We start from the raw sequence: 20,708 nt of genomic DNA, 5'->3' as shown, positions 1-20,708 counted from the left end.
CCCTAATAATGCCTCTAAAGCTACTCTTACTCTTCGAGGACACTAATATCGAACGTCTCTTCATACGAAATTTTCAAGTTACGAAATGCCTCAACAGGAAAATATTGCCTCTAGTTACGAAATAAATTTCAGGATACAAAAGGTAAAGGTATGGGGTGATACTCGCAGTATGGGCTGCTACTCGCAGCTCCGGAGTTTTGTGAACGCAACATACTCATAGCTGCTCTGCCATTGGCTAGCCTAACATCTTCCTGGCATCCCATTGGCTAAGAGGGACCTCTTCCGTATGTCTCTATGTGTGTAGATAGATAGATAGATAGATAGATAGATAGATAGATAGATAGATAGATAGATAGATAGATAGATAGATAGATAGATAGATAGATAGATGCAGCGTCCTCGTCATTCGCCCATCGAGCCATGAGGTCTTCCGATAGTTTTACGTGAATTAGAAACGAGGAAAAGAAAAAAGGAGAAAATTGTTTTATTGCCATACACACAAAGCAAGAGATAATGGAAAAGTATAAAAGGGATGCGTTTGTTTGATCTCACCAAAGAATATGACCGTAATGTATCGACAGTCGCCACGTTATTAAATCAGTTGTTTACAAAATGCCAGGCAAAAACCACTTCTGAGAGAGAACATGAACCAAAGAAGGCAAAAATCGATGAGGGCAGCAATTAAAAGGTAAACGACCATCATTTTTGTTCCTTACTCTATTCTTTGTTTTTTTGGGCTTGGAACGGGTTAGGGCATTTACATGTCTCTACTAACAAAAATTTTCTATTTAAGAAATTTCTTTCAGCACCAATTAATTTAAGTAGAGGTACCACTGTAGTACATATAACACACATTTCCAAGTAGGCAATAAACGCACTTACTTATATAAAAACATTGAACATTAAATTATAAAAATAGAAAAATATAGAAAATAAATGGTTCTCTCAAGTTGCTTTGCTTCACAAATAAATGTATAGTCACATACCCCAGTGTTACGTCACGTTGCTAGCCAGATCGATGCTTGTGTACATAGCCTAAAAATAAAAAAATAAAAATGTCTCCTTCACCCGAAGGCAAAAATAAACACAGGTACCTTTCAATTAAGCAGGTTCACTCCTGTGGTCCAAACGGCAGGAACGAGGAAAGCAAGAGATGAGATTCCACATCCAACACACGAATTCAGTCAAGTCCTCCCAGTCTACAACGCTGTGCTGCTCCGGCCAGGTCCTTGTCGTCCTCGGCAACGTATTAATCCACGCAGGCCTCACTTGTTGCGTTAGCATGTCGATAGCGGTGTAGCAAATCCATGCGCACCGATTAGCCTCTGTGTTAGCGGCTAATTCCACGAACGGAAGTCTTCTGCTGAGTAGTCCACTCAAACTGACCAACTCTATCACTGCTAACATTTTCAAAATAGTCCTGGTCGAACACTTTCGCCAACAGTGATAAAAGTCCACCTTTCTGTACACGTTCCTCCACTCATTAGTGGTGGGCGGATCGATCCAAATATAAATATTATCGAGACTAAACAAGTGCTTGGATTGGTTCGATACTATTGTCCTGATATCATACCTCGCTCAAAGCGCCGCTTCTCCCCCACACTCTCTCTCTCGCCCTGCGCCTCCTGCTACTCTCTGCCTGAGTGAGTGACTCGGGTACACTTTTACGAAACGGTTTTTGTAGAAGTATTTTATTTTTTTATACTGTTAAAGTTTGCATTGTAGTTATTAAATTATTTATTTAATTGAAAATAAACAATTTTATATACATATATTAATAAAAATAAAACATTCTATATACATATATACATATACACCTGTATATAGGGGATCGTTAACATTTCCAAGCAAAACGTATCGGTATCGGCCGATACTACCCTGTATTTACTTGGTATCGGATCGATACCAAAATTCCCAGTATCGCCCACCCCTACACTCATCGGGCGCCGCCGCCATGGTCTCTCTCTTTCGTTTCTCGATTTCTCCCGCCTTTGCGATCTCAGTCCTAAACTCACTTCCTGTTGCCTGACCCCGGATATGATTCGCTCATTTACATAAGAAAAGAAATAAAATAATTTACAATACAAACTGTATATCATTTTTGTTTTTTTCATGTGCTATTATTATATAAAATACATTTCAGCAGAAAATATTAAACAATAACAACTTATTTGCTTTTTTATAACATTATCCAATATACAACCTTCCAATATTGAGAAACCTCATAACCTTATTGCTGGCAAACATATTTTGACGTTAAACACAATACCCATTTATTCAACTATGAATTTATTAATCTATATTCACTTTTAAGCCACTTTAAGTCAACAATTAAGTAGTTTTTAACTTGGTTACACCTAATGATCAAAGCAAGTTAATTGAGGAAAACTTTGAATACTGAATGCTGAAATTAGTTAATTGCAAAGATATAGAAAATTAAAACTCAGGTCACTTTTGACACATGTTGTGCATCAAAGAAAGGGACACAGCTATCACTAATATGTATTATGGTTACTATTTACTTACTTATCTTAAAGCTGATTTTTTTTCAATATATTGTTTTGGGTCAGCTATGTTTTAAATAATTTTACTTTTCATTGATTTTTGTTTTCATATTTTTTTAAGTGTCATTTTACTTTCTTTAAAAGAAGTCTTCTTAATCTAATTAATCCTAAATTTACACATGTGGCTTCACTGGTAGCAATTAATCATCTTAGAAAACTGATTAATATTTTTGCCTGAAAAAGCAGGTAACCTTGTTTAATAGTAAAAGCAATATAATATAACACTCTATCTTAATAGATTAGTTTGTTTACTATAAATATAACTTGTTTGGTTCTCACAGTCCTGCCTGGCGACCAGTAAATATATTCACCATGAAGACATTTAATTCTCCCTGTTAGTCCACAGCGCGGCCAGAGGTGAGCTTTAATAGGGATCAATGGCACTTTATCTGGGACAGGACTCGGGCCGTGCATGCACATCACAAACAAAACAGCAGTGGATTTAATTAGAAAGAGAACTTCCAGTGACTGGCAGTGGGAATTAAATTAAAGGATTAATGCAAAGGTTCACTGGCCCTTTTTTTCTTTTGCAGTTTCTGTTTATGTAATGAGCTTTCCATATCAGGAATCAATACCTAATCTGGAGTGAGGTCATGGGGAGGGTGGGTGTAGGATATTGTTGTTATGCATTTGGGGAAAATTGTTAAAACATATATTTTTGCGGGGATCCCAAGGCAGAGTTTGATTTCTGGACACTTTCTTTCAGCTCATGAGTCACATCGTGTCTCCTTACACTTCATAAGCGCTATCCGCACATCAGGTGGATAGCATGTATTCCCTGCAACGTACCGTACTGTGGAGTGATCCTCAGTAAAACCACTTACAGGACTCCCCCATCTGCCTGGCAAAGAGGCTAAAAGGCTGGGGCCCCCGGTGTAGCCCCAGTGTGCACCCTGAGGTGTGTGTTTTAGCCTAATGAAATGGGATCTCAATAGACAATAATCCTTGTAACAAGATTGAACGGGGACACCCATGTCAATATTAGTAAATAGGATTGCTGGCTTTTGATGCATGCATACACGCACACAAACACACGCACGCACATGCACAGACGCACAAGCTGTATGTATGCTCTCATACCTGCATGTCCATTTGTGCCTCCACCCAGGCTTTAAGTGTCTTGGCTACACCTCAAGGCTCTGGGTGGGGACCCCTTAACTTTGTCCCACACCTCCTCAAGTAGATATTTAAGCCCCCTCCCCCAAAGTTGCTCCAAAGTTGTTTTTTTATTAATCTGTCGCAGATGTGCCAAAAAGGGTTGCTCTAAGACAGAGGTGTAAAAAAAAATTGTTGCTGTGTTGGCAAAATAAATGCATAATCTAAAAAGCCTTATGAATGACCTACAGATATTAAATACCATAATACAGCATGCCCACAGTGGTTGTCTAACATAGAACAACTTAATAAAAATCATTGACCCGCAGTCTGCCTTGTAACCAGGAGGTAAAAAGGCCACGCCTACTAGCAGATTGCCTATGACGGCATCCTTTTATGGAGCATTTCCAAATCCTACAAAATCAAACAACTTCTACTTAAAATTTTTTGAAAATAAAAGTTGAATTGCAGAAACTACCAAGTGCCATTTACACAGTGGTATAGTCCCCGCCTATTTAATCCAATCATATGTATATGTTCACTGGGAACATAGCTTTGATTGTGCTTGAAAGTGAGCACAAAATTCATTTCTCTCATTGATGAACAACTTTACACACGTAGACAAGAGAGAATACAACGCTGGACCTCCTCCACCAACAGATTCCTAGTCATCAATCACACAAACATCATGAAAGAGAGCTCTATCATACATCCCACTTGTGATGTGTCGAAAAAGTTGACTAAAATAACCTTTTGTATTAAAAGTGAACCGAGAAAGACTATTCACTTCCTGTCCTTGCTCAAAATAGGCTAACACACACAGCTAATGTGGCGGATTAGAAGCAGGAAGCAGACAGGCAGTCATCACAGCTCTTGTCCTCCGTGGCCACTGAGACCCGAATCCCAACAGGCGTCACCCTATCTCGCAAATCACTATCAGCTGGGGGACTCATACATTCACACACACAAAACAACAACAACAACAACAACAACAACGGCATTAAACAGTTGCAAGTGTGACAGTGTCACAAAGTAGACAAAGTGTCTGGTTTCATTTGATGTTGATATTCAGGATGCAACTCCCCTCTTTTCTTTTTATTTCTCCATATGGCTGTAAGCTATACAAACGTAATCAAAATAAAAACAGAAATTAATTCACTTTGTGTGGAGTCAATGTAAAGTATGTAATATATGAGTTTCACTTTTTTTAGCTACTAATATAGTTTTCCAACATATTCAAATTTATTCACAATCCCAATGAAAATCCCAAATTCAAGATCTCAAGTTATGAGAATAAAACATAAAAACTAGTTAGAAGATTTTTAATAAAGAAATGATTGTTGAATTGTCCGCCTAAAAAATAATTTGTTGTGTTTATTGAACATGTCTGTGAATTTCACTTTTTGGATTGAACTACTAAAATAAATTAACTTTTCGATAATATTCCAATTTATTAAGATGTAGGCTACATGTAAAGAATGTGTGCAATTTTACACAGGCAAAGACCACTATTTTCATACTGGTAAAGACAATCCAGAGATGTGTTTCTAATTATGTTGTACATTTTTGAAAATAATTGCTAATAACTGAATGGCACCGTGTGACGCACTTTGGCTAGAGCATGAGTTCCCCTTCCACCACTATTTAAAGACTTCTGCACCTTCATTAGTTAGCTAGCTAGCTATGCCTACACCGTGAAAATGCATCTTCCCTTTGGATAGTCCACTGGTGTAGCCTCTATGGAGTGCGCCCACGTCACAGAGAAAAGGCGGAAGAGTGAGAAGGGGAAAAACTCAGATGTGACAGCCTGCACGTGTAGAGGAGCTTCACTCTGACGTGGCTGCTTAGTTCAAGAGAGCCTTGTTGTCGACCGTAAGTGCGCACACGTCACTAAGAGAAAGCGGAAGAGTAGGGGCATGGCAGACATGTTTTCATGGCTCAAACATGTGTAGGCATGAAAAGAATCCAGACGAAGTAGCAGCCATCTTTTTAAGACCATGATTTTTCACACTTTTGAAGCCTCATTTCATATACTTGACGATTTTGTTTATCATTCAAATTTAGCAGGGTAGCTAACAACACTCTTCTCTGTAATGTGTTACATTTGGATGACTTATTTTCACCTTTTAGGGACTAAAGAGAGCATTGGATCACAGAGTCAAAGATTTTAGTTTGCCTTCAATATTTACATCACATATTTTTAAATTTGAATAAAGCCTAAGTCACACATTAAATCTTGACCCTGTCGCACTCCACGTCATTGTCAACTATGACAACATATAACTGGATTTAAACACACATGCTTGTGGTAACTGAGTGGGCCATTGGACTTGGCAGAGATTTGCAAGTGTCTTTCCAGTTGCTGCTGTCCTGCTAACTGCAGTCAGCTTGTGCATACTCCCTCACCTTTCCCTCTCGCCTAATCACCAATTAGGACTCTATTAGTTTGGCCTGGCAGCTCATTTGCTCTGGAGGCAGCTGAGGAGAATGTGGGACCTCAGCTCATTGTGCTCAGTTCCAGGGAGGTACCACAACCACATGTCCAAAACAAATTCCCTTTTCTGCAACTGGGAAGCAAAGGGTTGTTCTACTGTCGGACATTCACCACAATTCTGTCAAGCCTCCTGTCTGCCACTTCATTAAATATCCATTCCCTTGGTGAGGATATGATTTGGGATTCCCGCTAACCAAGCTCAGAGGAATTAGTCAAGATGCCTCTTGCTGTAAGAGATTCAATGCACTAAACAGTCCCTCAGTAACGCTGCGAAATGGCTCCACCGGCATCAGAGCTGAGAACGAAAGCTCTCAGGAACTTGTTAAAGCAAACAGCTCCCTCTGCCCCATTTTCGGGCTAATGTCATACCAGAGAACCTTGGTTAAAAATTCAGCTTGTGCATATGTAACAAGAAATAATAGTGCCATATGTAACATAAAGGGGATGAGTAGAGCAGAGGGCTGTGAGTGGAACATTGTATTTGCTCATTTTATTTTTGATCCGCACTCGAATGTACTGTATATGGAAACCAAAAAGGTTCAATACAATCTTTATTCAGACCCGAAAACTATTTTTCGAGATACAAGTTGTCGTTCTGATGACTTTTTTGCTTTGACGTCTGTGTAAAATCTTGAGATACTCGTACAAGTTATGTGTATGGAGGAAGTCAACTCAACTCACTTGATAACAAGCAGCAGTTTGGTAGACAGTGAACAAATCTTCAAAAAGAGGCTTCAAGCAAATAGCAAATGGCATTGGTGGTGTAACACTTTAAGCAGCAGACATTTGAACACAAATGGTGGAGCAACAAATAGATAAAGTGTAACAATACTTACATTCATATATTGCTTATGACAAATAGGAGTGCAGCTCATTGAGCCACCTGTAAAAATCTTCATTGTGTATTTCTGTTTTATACTCCCCCTAGGTGGCCAAAGTGCACCCACCAAGGGACATGCAACAGATGGGGCTGTCCATCGAGCTGAAAATTGTTTTATTCGTTACTTTCTATTTATGGCATTACTGTTTTTAAAAGGATAATTTTATAAAGTGTGATTTTCTTTCCTAAAAACACATTACAAATTGTTGTTTTTTTGGGGGGCGGGTGTCCTGGAATGGATTAATGGCATTTCCATCCATCTCAATAGCGCAAGATGATTTGAAATGAGTGTTTTAAGTTGTAAACGTGGTCACACAATGAAATTAACGTGTATCTCCAGGCACCACTGTACAGTATTGCATTCCACAACAATATATCATGAAACCTTATTAAACATAATCATAAAACATGAATTAACTGGACAGTATTTTTATAACGTTCTGAAATAATCCAAAAATAAATTAACCACCACTATTAATACATTTTAGTCCATTTATTCTTGAACTGAGGTTTGTGCAATTACCGATTCTAAGACAGTGCTAAACAATCCACTTGTATTTAAATCAGGCCAACCCTACATAATCCATGGAACTGTTGTTTTCCACATTATATGATACACTACAATGTTTGTGTTGCGGGATATTGGCTAGTGTCAGTGTGTTGCGTTTTATTCTTGTGAGATGTGGGAATCAAAAGACACTTTCACACTGTCTATCCAGTAAATTGCCGTATCCAAAACCTCATCGAAGCTGGACATGGGACATTGCAGGGTCCGAAGTATGCACACTTGAACAAAATCGTCACAGTCACAATGCGATAGATACGTGGCGACAGCAACAATCGCTTTCAACTCAAAGGGGCCAATCAAATATAGCTAATGTATATTTTGGCTTTGTCTTTAGTTTTATTTTGTTATCCCATTTCCAATATGCTGGCATCTGCAGTCTCTGCAATCTCCATGGATCCCAAGAGCGTGTACAAGCAATTAAAACAATAGCATCTTTACGCCCCTGCAACCAATAAACAAGCTAATGTCACCGCTCTATAAAGACACTGAGCGTCTGGGGCAATACCCCAGCTGGATTAGAACACAGCTCTGTGCTTTTAATACCCAGCCATAAAGAAGGTTTAAAGAAATGCATGCACTTTATTAAAGAGACTCTAAGGAAATAATATCAAATACATAACCAAGACAACACACTGAAGTTGGGGTGTAAATGCAGACAGTATTATTTATCAACAACCATTCCACATTGCTAGTGTCTTGGGGCTGAAAAGTAATGTTTTTTTTTTTTAACAGAATTTTAAATGTAGTGACGCCTATTGCTTAATTAGCCATGCATATTTAGAAAGAAGCACAACCTCTTGAGATTGTATGCGTACATAAATCCAGCCAGCCGTTTTGGGCCCCTGTGAGAGTACATGCCCATCTTCATGCACAACATCGAAGTGCTTAATTTTGAAACAGCTCAGGCTCATAACATAACCAGAAATTATCTGTTTTGTGGTACCGGTGCTGTCACAGCAGAAACTCCAGTCCAGTCCGCACAAAGTGAGTCCCAGACAGCCCAGGTGCCATCTGGGACAAAACCTGAGAATTCTATTTTGCTGAAGTGCACCACAAACCAAAAAGCAAGGTTCACTCAAGCTGTGCAAGGCCTTTACATGACGGTGTACATTTTTCTGCTGTAAGAGGAGAAAGGTACAGGCAGACATGCGTAAGGAAATCTATGTGGGGAGAAAAACATTTTGGACCTTTTTGTCTCTGCTTCCAATCATTACCCATCCAGTACACCTTTTACTTTTACACACACTATGCAGAATTCGGTCCTCATTTTATTCTGTGTTATAGAAAAAGTCTAATGGGACTTTCTTCTAAATGAGCCATGCAGCTGGGCAAATATAAACCCCAAACCCATGCCAGGGTCAGTGTAAAATATGGTAACAGTCGAGAGAAAGATGGAGGGAGGGAGAAAAGTAAGTATTTGGGAGAATGTAGAATAGAGCCCAACATTATTGAAGGATATTTTATGTCATTTTAAGGTAAATGGTCAGAATGAGAAGGTCAATGTGCGTATAAAGGAAAACCTAAATTGAAATAATACAAAAGAGAAATTTAGACAAAAGTATTGTGACCAAAATACTTATTAATACTCCTCAAATGAAAATGAAACAAACTGAAAGAATGCTCATGTTTCCTGTCCACATAAGCAGACTGGAAGACTGCAGGCTGTGATGCATATTTGCAAGATGAAATGTGTCTCCTTGGTGATAATGTTATGTTTTCTGATTTACACTCGAATTGCATTTCTGGTTATACACACTAGTAGGTTAGGAGACAGAATCAGATGAGTATTTAATTGCCAAAAAAATGCAAAAGTGGAGTGCCTAACAAATATAAGACTTCCTAGGAGTCATTTGAAAGCCAAACCTTGACATCTTAAGTATATAAAAATGCATTATGATATTTCCAAATGGCAAAGTGATACTGGATGTATGTTACTGTCAATCTTAATTATGCATTTTTATCTTTGGAAAGGCAGACGTGCGATATCACGCTTGGCTATGATCATGTGAGATGGTGCAAATGTACCTAATTATGTGGCCATTGAATGTATATCATTCTAATTATGCTCTGAAGCAACTCTTGGATCAATGTGGAGGTCCAGAAGTGATATTTTTGTTTTGCTATTATAATCCACTTGCATTGGGGCCAAGTGTGTCAGTGACCAACCGGATCCAACATGGATGGAGCAGCATAAGATCTGCTGAGCATCTTTCAAGTTATTTCTAACAGATTAAATAGGACAGCCATTCCTTCTTTAAGTCACAATCATAAAATCAAGGAGTCACAGTGCAACAGATGGATGTGTCCAGTAGATTTGGGCTTGTTCATCACTTTATTTTGCCCGTATTGTTTCAATTTGCAAGCCTTACAAACCGGCCCCTGGAAGACACAAACGATCAAAGGAGCCAGTAGCAGTGCCAGAAAGACTGAGAATGAGAGCATTAGGATTGCACCGGGATGTTTTCCTAACACATTATTCTTGAGTACACATCAAACATGCCGCACGTCAACTGTTGTCTCCTGACAAGCGTTTGACCGTATCCCTTGGTAGGAACGCTATAAACACACACTCATTGTGCACTTGGCAAACAGATGACAGGAACCTCCCTGATGATGTTCACATAAAGTTTATGAAGGCAAACTGTGCACTGTTTGTACAGTTTTCTATTAACTGCATTCATTTACAGCCACTGTATTGGCCTCTCAAGGCAACGTAAGAAACAATCGTTCATTTTTTGCTCATGTGTCCAAACAAACTCGCTGAATTAATTGCATGTTCATGTTGTGTAAAATATTGTCTTATTTTAGGGTGTCAAAACATCAGAGGTGGGCATTGCGTATGACCAACGGACCGGAAATTAAACAAGAAATGTGAAGTACTGGTGGACACAATTTATTTGCTTTAATGGGCCACAAAAAAATAGGGCTAGCCTGATCTGGCCCACCGGTCTCGAGTTTTACACGAATGTGGAAAGTCCAGCGATTACAACACTTAGGCACTAGTGTCTTTCTTAAAGTGGAAGTCAACGCAAACATATTTTTTTAAGAATATGGTCTATGTAGGCCCACTAGTTGAAATACGGCATTCTGATTAATATTGCGTTTATGGAATAAGAGTTAAGCAGGAAAATACACCGTTTTTTAGCCATCTCTGGAGGCGGCCATTTTGTCACCTCTGTCCACTGAAAATGACATCACAAACACTCAGGGTTCAGATAACGACCAATCATAGCTCAGCTTCAGAAAACAGTTGAGTTGTGATTGGTCGATATCTAACCCCTCAGCATTTGTGATCCACCCGTTTTAAGCCTTATGTGGGGTGGCCATTTTGTCACTTCTGTCGACTGAAAATGACATCACAAACACTCAGGGCTCAGATATCGACTAATCAAAGCTCACATGTTTTCTGAAGCTGCGCTATGATTGGCCATTATCTGAACCCTGAGTGTTTGTGATGTCATTTTCAGTTGACAGAAGTGACAAAATGGCCACCCCAGCAATGACTAAAACCAGGGGGATTAACTCTTATTCCACAAATGCAATGTTTATCGGAATGCCTTGTTTCAACTAGTGAGCCTGCATAGAACATATTCTTGAAAAAAATATGTTTGGGTTGGCTTCATCTTTAAGGCAAAGGTATCATCAAATAAACTTTCATTTTGTGTGAAAAATTACAGCATTTTTGAAAAACGGTTGTTCATCCACCATGTTATAGTGTGACGTGCTTCTTCGGTGACAACAAAGCTTGTTGACATTTACTTACAGTTCTCAAAAATTGAAAGCTACTAAATGGTTGTACTCAAAAGTTAATCACAATTGAATTGAACTGTACTTGTGCAGTGATTCTTTCACAAAGCACTAGTTGTCACACTTTCAGAATCGCTGCTGTAGTAGTATTATTCGTACTGTATGAAGAACTTTAGTGAATGAATAATATGTTAATGTAAAATGTCTTCGTGCCTCATGCTGGTCCTAGAGGAGTGATAAAATTACTCAATTTTTTTTTGTTCACTGTTTGAAAATAAACATGATGTAGATGAATGTTTCTGGATGTCTCCAATGCTGTGACATAACATGATCCATTATGTGGCGCATGACTTTTTGACAGTAGTTAAATAAGGCTGCTTAGTTGGTTCATGTGTGAACCCTCTTCTTAATTTTACATCCCTAATCATGTTAACATGCTTATTTTTAAAGCGTTGTCTAAGCTTTTAATGCACATTCAATGCAGAGCAAGGCTTTCATGGAAAAGACACTGCTGAATATGGTCTTCACTGACTCATAGTCATTACTGAAATCAATCAGGCTTCTAACTCTGCACATTTGAATATACAGTATTAACCGAATATATGTAGGCCTACGCTGGTTTTATGCATTCTGTACAGACAAAAAGTGTCCTTTCCCCTTTCCAAATAAGGTCATCATTAAAATGTTCATTCATTCCAGGCATAGATGTCACAAAGATCAGTTGGCTCCTCATTTGTAAACAATGACCTGACTGCGCCCCTTGTCATTAAAGTGAATATTTTCTTCTGGTCATCCATCACCTTCAAATCCTCACCCTTGCAATCTATTGTATTATAGGTCGAGCAGCCACTACACTCCAGTTTACACATTTTTAAGTGAAATAAACATGAAAAGAATTGAGGTCTTCAAGGAAAGAAACTGGGTAAATGTTCTTTTTAATGAAGTGATGGAAAGCCAGAGGAAATTATTAGAAGCTGTTTAATTGTGATTGCATTAAGCTACATTTTCTAAGGCAGACAAAAAATGTGCTCGGCCCAAAGCCAACACAAACATTGTCTTGAATCTATAACACCGAGTTCTCTGGAAAAACACTCGGTCCCCAGAAAGCAAAAGAAGAGGGCAAGACCAGAAGAAGAAGCTCAGTCAACTCCCAAAAAATTGCTGACACTACAATTATCAAGAGTAAGAGACATGTAAATTATTGAAGATCTTTTTGAAAAAAGCTATGAGACGCCAAGTGCCATGTAACTAAGACGCCAAGTAACTATTTACAGCAGAGGCATACTGATGTTGAACTTTGATTTTCCTTTTCATGATTCCAAGCTCACAAGCTTTCTCTAATCTTCATGCATCATGGCATTGCAGGTTCACTGACAGCTAGGAATGACGAAGGCCAGGGTGTATTTTCCAAAATCAAATAAGTGTACGAAAAAAAAAATGTTTTCACATCCAAGTTCAGAGTTTCTAAATTGACAGTGATATTAGTTTAATGTTGTGTATGTCCATTTTAACCGAAGGAGAATGCTAGTTAACTCTCAGCCTAAACTGAGATGAAAGAAAATCCAAACTCTTGTCATGGCTCATTGGAAAAGCAGAACCTGGTAGCCCTTGTGGGTGCTGCTGAGTTTTTGACTTGCGGGTGTGACTGGATGCTCTGGATGCCAATCTACCAAAACATTGCTTCAAGAGACACTCCTGTCCTCTATTTCTTGTGTTTTGTCTTCCTGAGTTTTTTTCAGTGTGCACAACATAGTTCTTGTCAAAGAACAACAAATAAATGCTCATTGTCAGTACTCAGCCAGCAGGAAATTTCAACAAATCGTCAACATTTTAAAGATTATTCACACGTGTTTTTGCATGAACTCGTCATCCTTTAAAAATTGTCGTTGACGGGCCATCATGCGCCAAAATGTAGTCGTGATGGGGTGTGCTCGCCATGCCCTGAAACGTAATCGTTGACAGGGTTTGGGGGACGCGATGGTCCTGAAATACACCAGCTGTTCGGGAAAAATCGAATATTTTCCTGACATTCCTTATGGCCACGATTCCTCTGATAGGTGACAACAGAACATGACAAACCAAACCAGGAAACAATATTACAACGCTTGCCTCCTTCCCTCAATTACGTCGTCTGGCTGAGATGTGAACAAAGGAGTCCACTCCCATAAATAATGGGCGTAACAACTTTTGCTAAAAGTCGTCATACAATACGTTCTCAGAAGCGTGAATTTTAGTGCTGACAATATTTTTACATACAGACCTATTACATAAGTGCCAATTTCCAACCCAATCAGCGGTCCCTTGAACACTGAGAATCAAACTCCTCTCTTTGTGTATGAACTGCTAATGTGTTTGTACAATTGATTTTAAACTAGGGTCTTGGTTTCACTTTGACTTCCAAATCCTTCGGCCTTGATGGGATAAATCTCTAAAAGCCCGTTCCTACCCATCCATTACCCAATTAGAGACACTTACTGGAGCAGTGGTGCTAAAAGACCAGAGGAAATGGTTTGGATGTGAACGAATGGCATAAAGCATCCAGTGACACTGAGTTCAGCAAAGATAACTGCTGTAATTCTTTGAAACAATTATAGACCTTGGGAAATATGACCTTGTGATGACAAAATAATCACTGGTTAACAAATAATAACATGAAGCAATAATAATCCTGGGCAGAACGCCGAGTCCATTGGATTTAGTTCACCGTGTCTTAAACATGCGGACCCCTGCCATAAGAAACAAGCAGTTTCCATTGGGTTTAAACACTGTCTAGGTGTTTATGAGCTTTGGCCGTCGTGTCAGACTCAAACATGCAGCCTTCTGCAACAAACTGAAGTCATGAACAACTCATTTTGAAGGCTAACCTCTCTCACTTTGTGTCCTACTGGGCTGTCTCTTCTCCAGGAGTGAAGACTTAACAAATGGCTTTAATAGGCAGATCTCCGTTAACCGAATGTCTAGCGGGACACCTCGCAGCTTTGACCACAGAGCAAATATGAGTAATTTGTATACAGGTCTGCTGGGAGCCATAACGGCCACAATGGGAGAAATTACTTTATGTAATTACTTGAGAAAATATCCTAGTAAAACACACGGGGATATGTCGTACAATGAAAGGGAAAACAGAGGCAAGAGATGATGTGATCTATTCCTAGTGGTAGTTCCAGCATTTTGTGGAGAGCTTTTGAGGCAATACCAAAGACTCCTCAAAATCATCTAGTAGATTTACTCACATGGAAAATGAAGCCAGCATTCAGTCCCCCTAAAGACTTTAAGATATATGGCTGCTTTTGTAATTATCGCGGGTCAGTTCCTAAATTGAGACGTTCATATACCAGTGATTTCAGCCTAAACCTTCCACTGTAAGACTCTCAACAGCACATTTGCTTGTATGTTTGGCATTTCATTTTGAATAATCAGATACCTATAGGTGTACATTATGTGTGCACTTGTACTCGGTGAAAAATGAGTTTCAGGTGGGATCGAGAGAGCCTCGTCACCAGCTGCTGCCTGCCATTCACACCTGAGAGGAGCCATGTCCTGATGAGAATTAATGTACTCTGACGTCCTGCGGGACGTCGGCAGCCTCCAGAGGGCCTAATGAAGAAGTACAACCTTGCCAAGAGAAAGGGGGGGCACATCACAAGATGCCCTTTGGCCCCAGGGGAGGGTATCTTGAGAGGGCAGTCGATGGCACAGGAGGCTTGGAGCAAGGATACGCAGGGGTTAAAACAGAAGGGTCAGGACTGTTTTAGTATTTACGTAATTTACAGCATTTAGACTCAGTATTGACAGTTAATGTTGACTGCTTTTGTACACCTATGGACTGATTATTTACATTTTTGGTCACCACACTCTTTGCTGTCACTCGTATCGTTTTGTGATGGTTTTGCCAAGAAAAGCACATTTACGCAGTTCATCTTTCATTTTTCGTAGCTTAAGTTTCACAAGATATCTCATGCTGACATCGCGCGTCGCGATGGCAATATATGCCTTGATGAGAGAAGGCATAGTTTCCCAGAGCATTTTTGGTTCGGACCAAATGTAAATTTTAGAATCATTTGACTTTAGTAGGTCCACTGTTGTTCTGTCTTCAAGGCTGTTGTAATTTAACATGCAGAAATTTTAATTTGCTCATTAAATACAAATAATCCATCATATTTTACAGGACTCCAGAGAATTAGCCAAATTACCAGAAGGTTACCTTTTCTGACCTGAAGAAAAGCCCATGATGAGAAGGTCGTAAAGGTTAGAGGATTAACCTCTTTGTATCATCCCTGTCCTGAAAGAGGTCACATTTATAAAAACTGGATTCATTCAAGCCATTATGTAAAATCCATTTGGGTCCCAGTTGATCCATCATGCAACAAACATGTGTAAATGCTTCTCTTTGAGCACCAGTTGACTAAACTAGCAGCACATACTTTATATAATGCCACTGTATTTGTTTGACACGCCAACTGAAGTGTATTCAACTGTATTAAATTCTCTCATGTTTAAGTGCTCTCATAAGATCACTTTTCCTGCATTATTTGTCTGTATTTGCCGCTCAACAAACAGGCAAATAAGAGACACATTGACAATTTAAAGTGGTCCCCGGTTTGCAAACATGTTGAGTTTATACTCACAGAGGGGAAACTAAAGCAGGGTAAAAAATTGAAGAAAGTAAAGCCAAGAGTTGCTGAGATTAAGTGAAACTCAGGTGATTTATTTATTACAGTTATTTGGAATCCTTTTGGATAACTTTGGGCTGAAACATTCAAGGCACTCCTGTTGCTTCCATAAAGATCCAAATAGGGGCCTGTGTAGCCTGGGCCAGGAGCGTCTGGATCTCCTCACAGTGTCGACTAGCCAGCAAAAAACCACCAGGAAGTGGCGGCAAAAGCTGAGCCAGATGGAATTCTAAACGTGTGGCCGTGTGACGTCAGAGAAACCAACATGTATCATTAGCTCGACCACAAGCTTTACCCACTGGTTCTTCTGTCCATTTAACAGCGTCAGCCAGGGAATGTGACAATGACCAGATTGTCCAGAAGAGTTCATTAGAAGTTCTCTCATTTACTTTTCGTTAGATGCACTCGCGTCCAGAGTATCTGAATCACAATTAATCCTGAAAATTTCAATGTAGATTTATTGAAGGAAAGTCACGACGACCACTTGGATCGTGTTGGGACGAAAAGCCTATAGATGAGATTATACTCTTTGAATTGGTACGAATTTTTAGTATTGGTACTTTATACACTTATTTCTTTGCGCCTAATACTCTTTCAAAAAGTGCATGCAACCCTTCTATCATCTCATCCATCTGTCAAAGACTGCCAAAAATGAGGGTGAAAGGTCAAGGCAGAATATTGTGGTAAAGGGGAAAGAAAGTGTGAAGCAGAGGCTTTCTTCTACAGCTCTGGTGTTTGTACAAAAATTGCTCCTTCTTCCTCCATTAAAATGTCGCACACATTTGTGTCAAAACGGTCCCTTCAAAGTGGCTGTCAAAGACGTATGCAGATGAGAGCCACTCTTCGCCGGCCGTCCTGTGGGCAAACATTACTTCCAGCTGAGCAAACATGCTTCAACCGAACAAGCTATGCATGACAGACGGCTCGAGTTTCTGGTCAAACACCATCAAGCATAAACACATACTGTAATAGCAGGCCCTTTGATGGTATAGAGCCTCTATAGATGAGAAGCGGTAGGCTAATATGTAGTGTATCTTAAAGACACAAAACATCTAAATTATAGGTGGAAAGAGCATATCAGGTACTTAATGAGACTTAATTAACACAGGCGTTAAGTTACTGCTTATGATTTATGTACTCTTCTCTGTATGGATGTTAATGAAGAAGCATAAAGTTAAGGTGAAAAGAAAAAAAATGTCTGCGTCGTTAAAAGAGACACAACAAATCTTAATCAAGGTTGTGTTTTAATTGGCGTGAGTGCAGGTTTATGGAAGACTCAATTAGCCTCTCGACACCAGTTTGATGTGCTCATTTTGCCGCTGCAGCTCAGCTCCACTCTGACCCTTCATCCCTACATGATCATCATGAGGGCAGACCCTTGGCCTCTCATTATTAAACCCTTTATACTGCTCGCAATGGACATATGCAACATCCAATCAGATTCTCCGCTGTTTGAGAAAAAGTGGCAATATCACATTTTGAGTAGGCAGTTTTTTGAAAATAAATTCATTTGAAAAATATATGGCGGCACGGTGGTCGACTGGTTGGCGCGTCCGCCTCACAGTTCGGAGGTCGTGGGTTCGATCTCGGCTCTGGCCTCCCTGTGTGGAGTTTGCATCTTCTCCCCGTGCCTGCGTGGGTTTTCTCCGGGTACTCCGGTTTCCTCCCACATTCCAAAAAACATGCATGGTAAGTTGATTGGACTCTCTAAATTGCCCCTAGGTGTGATTGTGAGTGTGGATGTTTGTCTCTGTGTGCCCTGCGATTGGCTGCCAACCAATTCAGGGTGTCACCCGCCTACTGCCCAAAGACAGCTGGGATAGGCTTCAGCACTCCCCGCGACCCTTGTGAGGATAAGCGGTATCGATGATGGATGGATGGATGAAAAATATATACTTTCTATCATATTTTTTGTAATACTTAGTATGACCTGACAGAGGTAACCATGCTTGAGTAAAATGATCTGATCTGGAAAAAAAAATCTACCCTGTGGATTTTTAAGCAAACATCATGCCCAAAGAAAAACAACCAGTCTGAGACAGAAGGCGTGAGTTGACGAGGTGTCCAGCAATTGCTATGCACTTGTCAGCACACAAATAGTGGGCCCAGCTTCATGATTGATTTTGGGCTTCAGGAGCTTTGCAGAAACTATGGTGGAATATTTACCTCAGGAAAATTTTACAACTGCCTGTCCCTGGGTGGCCAACAAGTGGGCATATGATTAGCACATAGAAGCGCTGACTGGGAACTAGTGTAAATATAAAGCCTTTAGGACTGAGGACTAAGAATTTTATTTGTAAAATAATTTCAATTGGGAGCCAACTGTTTGACTTTGGATGTAACACATATACATTTTATTGGACAGCAGCAAAGCAAGCAAACTTATTTTGTTTCTCATCCCCAAAATAATGCATAAATCATCCAGGTTTTCTCAGTCTAAAGGACACAGGTAGTGTGGCGTATCCCTTGGCAGCATTTAGCAGGTGACAAATAGACTTTCCCAGGCTGAAATAGCCCAGAAGGCTCACTCAGACGGCTTGATGAATGGAGGAGTGAGCCACATCAGCCATGTTTTTTTTGTGTGTGTGGAATATATATCGTGGATGTCATTGCACCTTTGCGATGTCCACTGAGCAAACATCCAAATAGTATGGTGACTGAATATGTTGGGTTTTTTTCACAATAACTGTTCCAGATTTTTTTTCAGAGTTCCATTTTCCTTCAATTAAACACCAAGTCAACCCAAACATATTTTTTTCAAGAATATCTTCTAGGCAAACCCACTACTTGAAACAAGGCATTCTGATAAACATTGCGTTTGTGGAATAAGAGTTAATCCCCCTGGTTTTAGCCATCGCACCATTTCGTCACTTCTGTCGACTGAAAATGACCTCACAACTGCTCAGGGCTCAGGTAAAGACCAATCACGGCTGACCTGTTTTCTGAAGCTGAGCCGTGATTGGTCATTACCTGAGCCATGAGCGGTTGTGATGTAATTTTCATTCATTCAAGTGACAAAATGGCCGCCTCCTGAGATGGCTAAAAAGGAGTGGATTTTGCTGCTTAACTCATATTCCACAAACGCAATACAAATCAGAATGCCTTTTTTCAACTAGTGGGCCTGCTGGGAACATATTCTTGAAAAAAATATGTTTGGGGTGGTTTCCACTTTAATGCAACAGATATCACTAAGTGACTTTCTACTCTACAGTACACAATGAGAGTGAGAGTTATAATTTACAAACGGACATATGAAAGGCAGTTTATCTGAGAGATTCTGCCTTATCATTTCCAGTATTTCAACAGCTCTGGGGTGTATTAATAACACGGATTTGGCATGGGTTTGTCAAAATACACTTTACTTCGCTTTCCATTTTTTTGCCTCGCTGAAATAAACATGTCTTGACAGGGTGGTATTGCCCCTTAAAAATGAGCCACTGCTCATCCTGCCCCCTGTACTGCAGCACCAATGCCGCGTATGACTCTGTACCATGACAACCAGGCCCAGAGCTTTAGACTGGATTGTATTTTCACTCATGGACTCAACACTTCATTAACAAGCTGCCGAACTCCACTTGTCAATTAGTGCGTGGATTTGTCTATGTGGAACATCTAACCCTAAATTTGTGAAGTCCTGCTTCAATGAAACAAATGTTATATGCGTAAAGACTGGACCCCGTGCACTAATGACCACTTGCATGTCTGTATACGTCCATGAGATTAAGTGGTAACAAATGTTTCTGCTTGTGCTCAAAATTGTTTACTTTGTGTCATTTTGCTTTGACTCGGCTGCTGATGGTTTGATGTGAGGTTCACGTGGAGTTCAAATGTAGCATCAGGCATTGTTCAAGCCGTCTACGGCTGTGAGGTGTCTGTATAAGGAGTGGCCAGGGAGGAATACATTCAATTAGAGTGATTTATGGGAGACTTTATGGAGCTTATTACACATGGGTTAAGACTGTGACTTTTCTGCTCTGTTACAGCGGTCATTTGTGTGTTGATTACATGAAGAAGAATTGGACGTGTGGCAAATATCCCCAGTGACGTCAGATCTCATCGTGGCTGCCATCAATCTAAAGTAACTTGCATCTCATTAGTATTAATGAACCTCATCCATAGGACTATTTCCTCTCCAATTGTCCACTAATAAAAAGTCAAATGACAAATTTATTTTGCTACCATGCCCAAGGGATTTGGACTTAAATTTTGAAAATGAGAAGATTAAAAACAAGTAATGTACATTACTGTATGTTGTCTTGCATCTACTGCCTCCGTGACTTGATCTCAGTAATGACAATATTTCATTAACTGTACCAAAAGTGAAAATTCTTTGTCGCTCAAAATGTGTCACAGCTGCCAATGAGTGACACGATGTATGATTTATTGAGTCATGTTCCACATTAGGTAGGTAAACGTTGGATAAATCCAAGAAACAGTAAAATGAGATTCTGAAGAAACTACTGTATATTACACTTTTTTTCTGATGGCCTATTGACTATTGACTATTGGTCTATTGACTATTTTTGCAAAACTTTTCACGCAATAAAACCTTTCATAAAAACGGCAAAACGGCATTGTTCTCTTGCAATAGCAAATAGGTTTTGCTTAACTCTTCGAACCTTTGTAAAAAAAATATTTTTGTATCAAATAATCAACACAAACCATTGTACTCCATCCCAACATCTTT

General features: G+C 39.6%; 1 long non-coding RNA gene across 2 annotated transcripts in view; it reads right to left on the bottom strand.

Annotated features, from left to right (window-relative positions):
* Positions 1–1,494, bottom strand: part of LOC147149930 (uncharacterized) — a 408,789-nt gene extending 407,295 nt beyond the window's left edge. For both annotated transcript variants that reach the window (XR_015086294.1, XR_015086293.1), the window contains exon 1: positions 1,095–1,494. This is a non-coding gene — a long non-coding RNA (uncharacterized LOC147149930). The remainder of the gene's footprint in view (positions 1–1,094) is intronic.
* Positions 1,495–20,708: the final 19,214 nt, after the last annotated feature.

The sequence above is a fragment of the Filicampus tigris genome, chromosome 3 (genome assembly GCF_054856515.1).
Source record: "Filicampus tigris isolate MCC_2025a chromosome 3, RoL_Ftig_1.0, whole genome shotgun sequence".
NCBI classification, from domain to species: domain Eukaryota; kingdom Metazoa; phylum Chordata; class Actinopteri; order Syngnathiformes; family Syngnathidae; genus Filicampus; species Filicampus tigris.
This window is presented reverse-complemented; position numbering and strand designations above follow the sequence as displayed.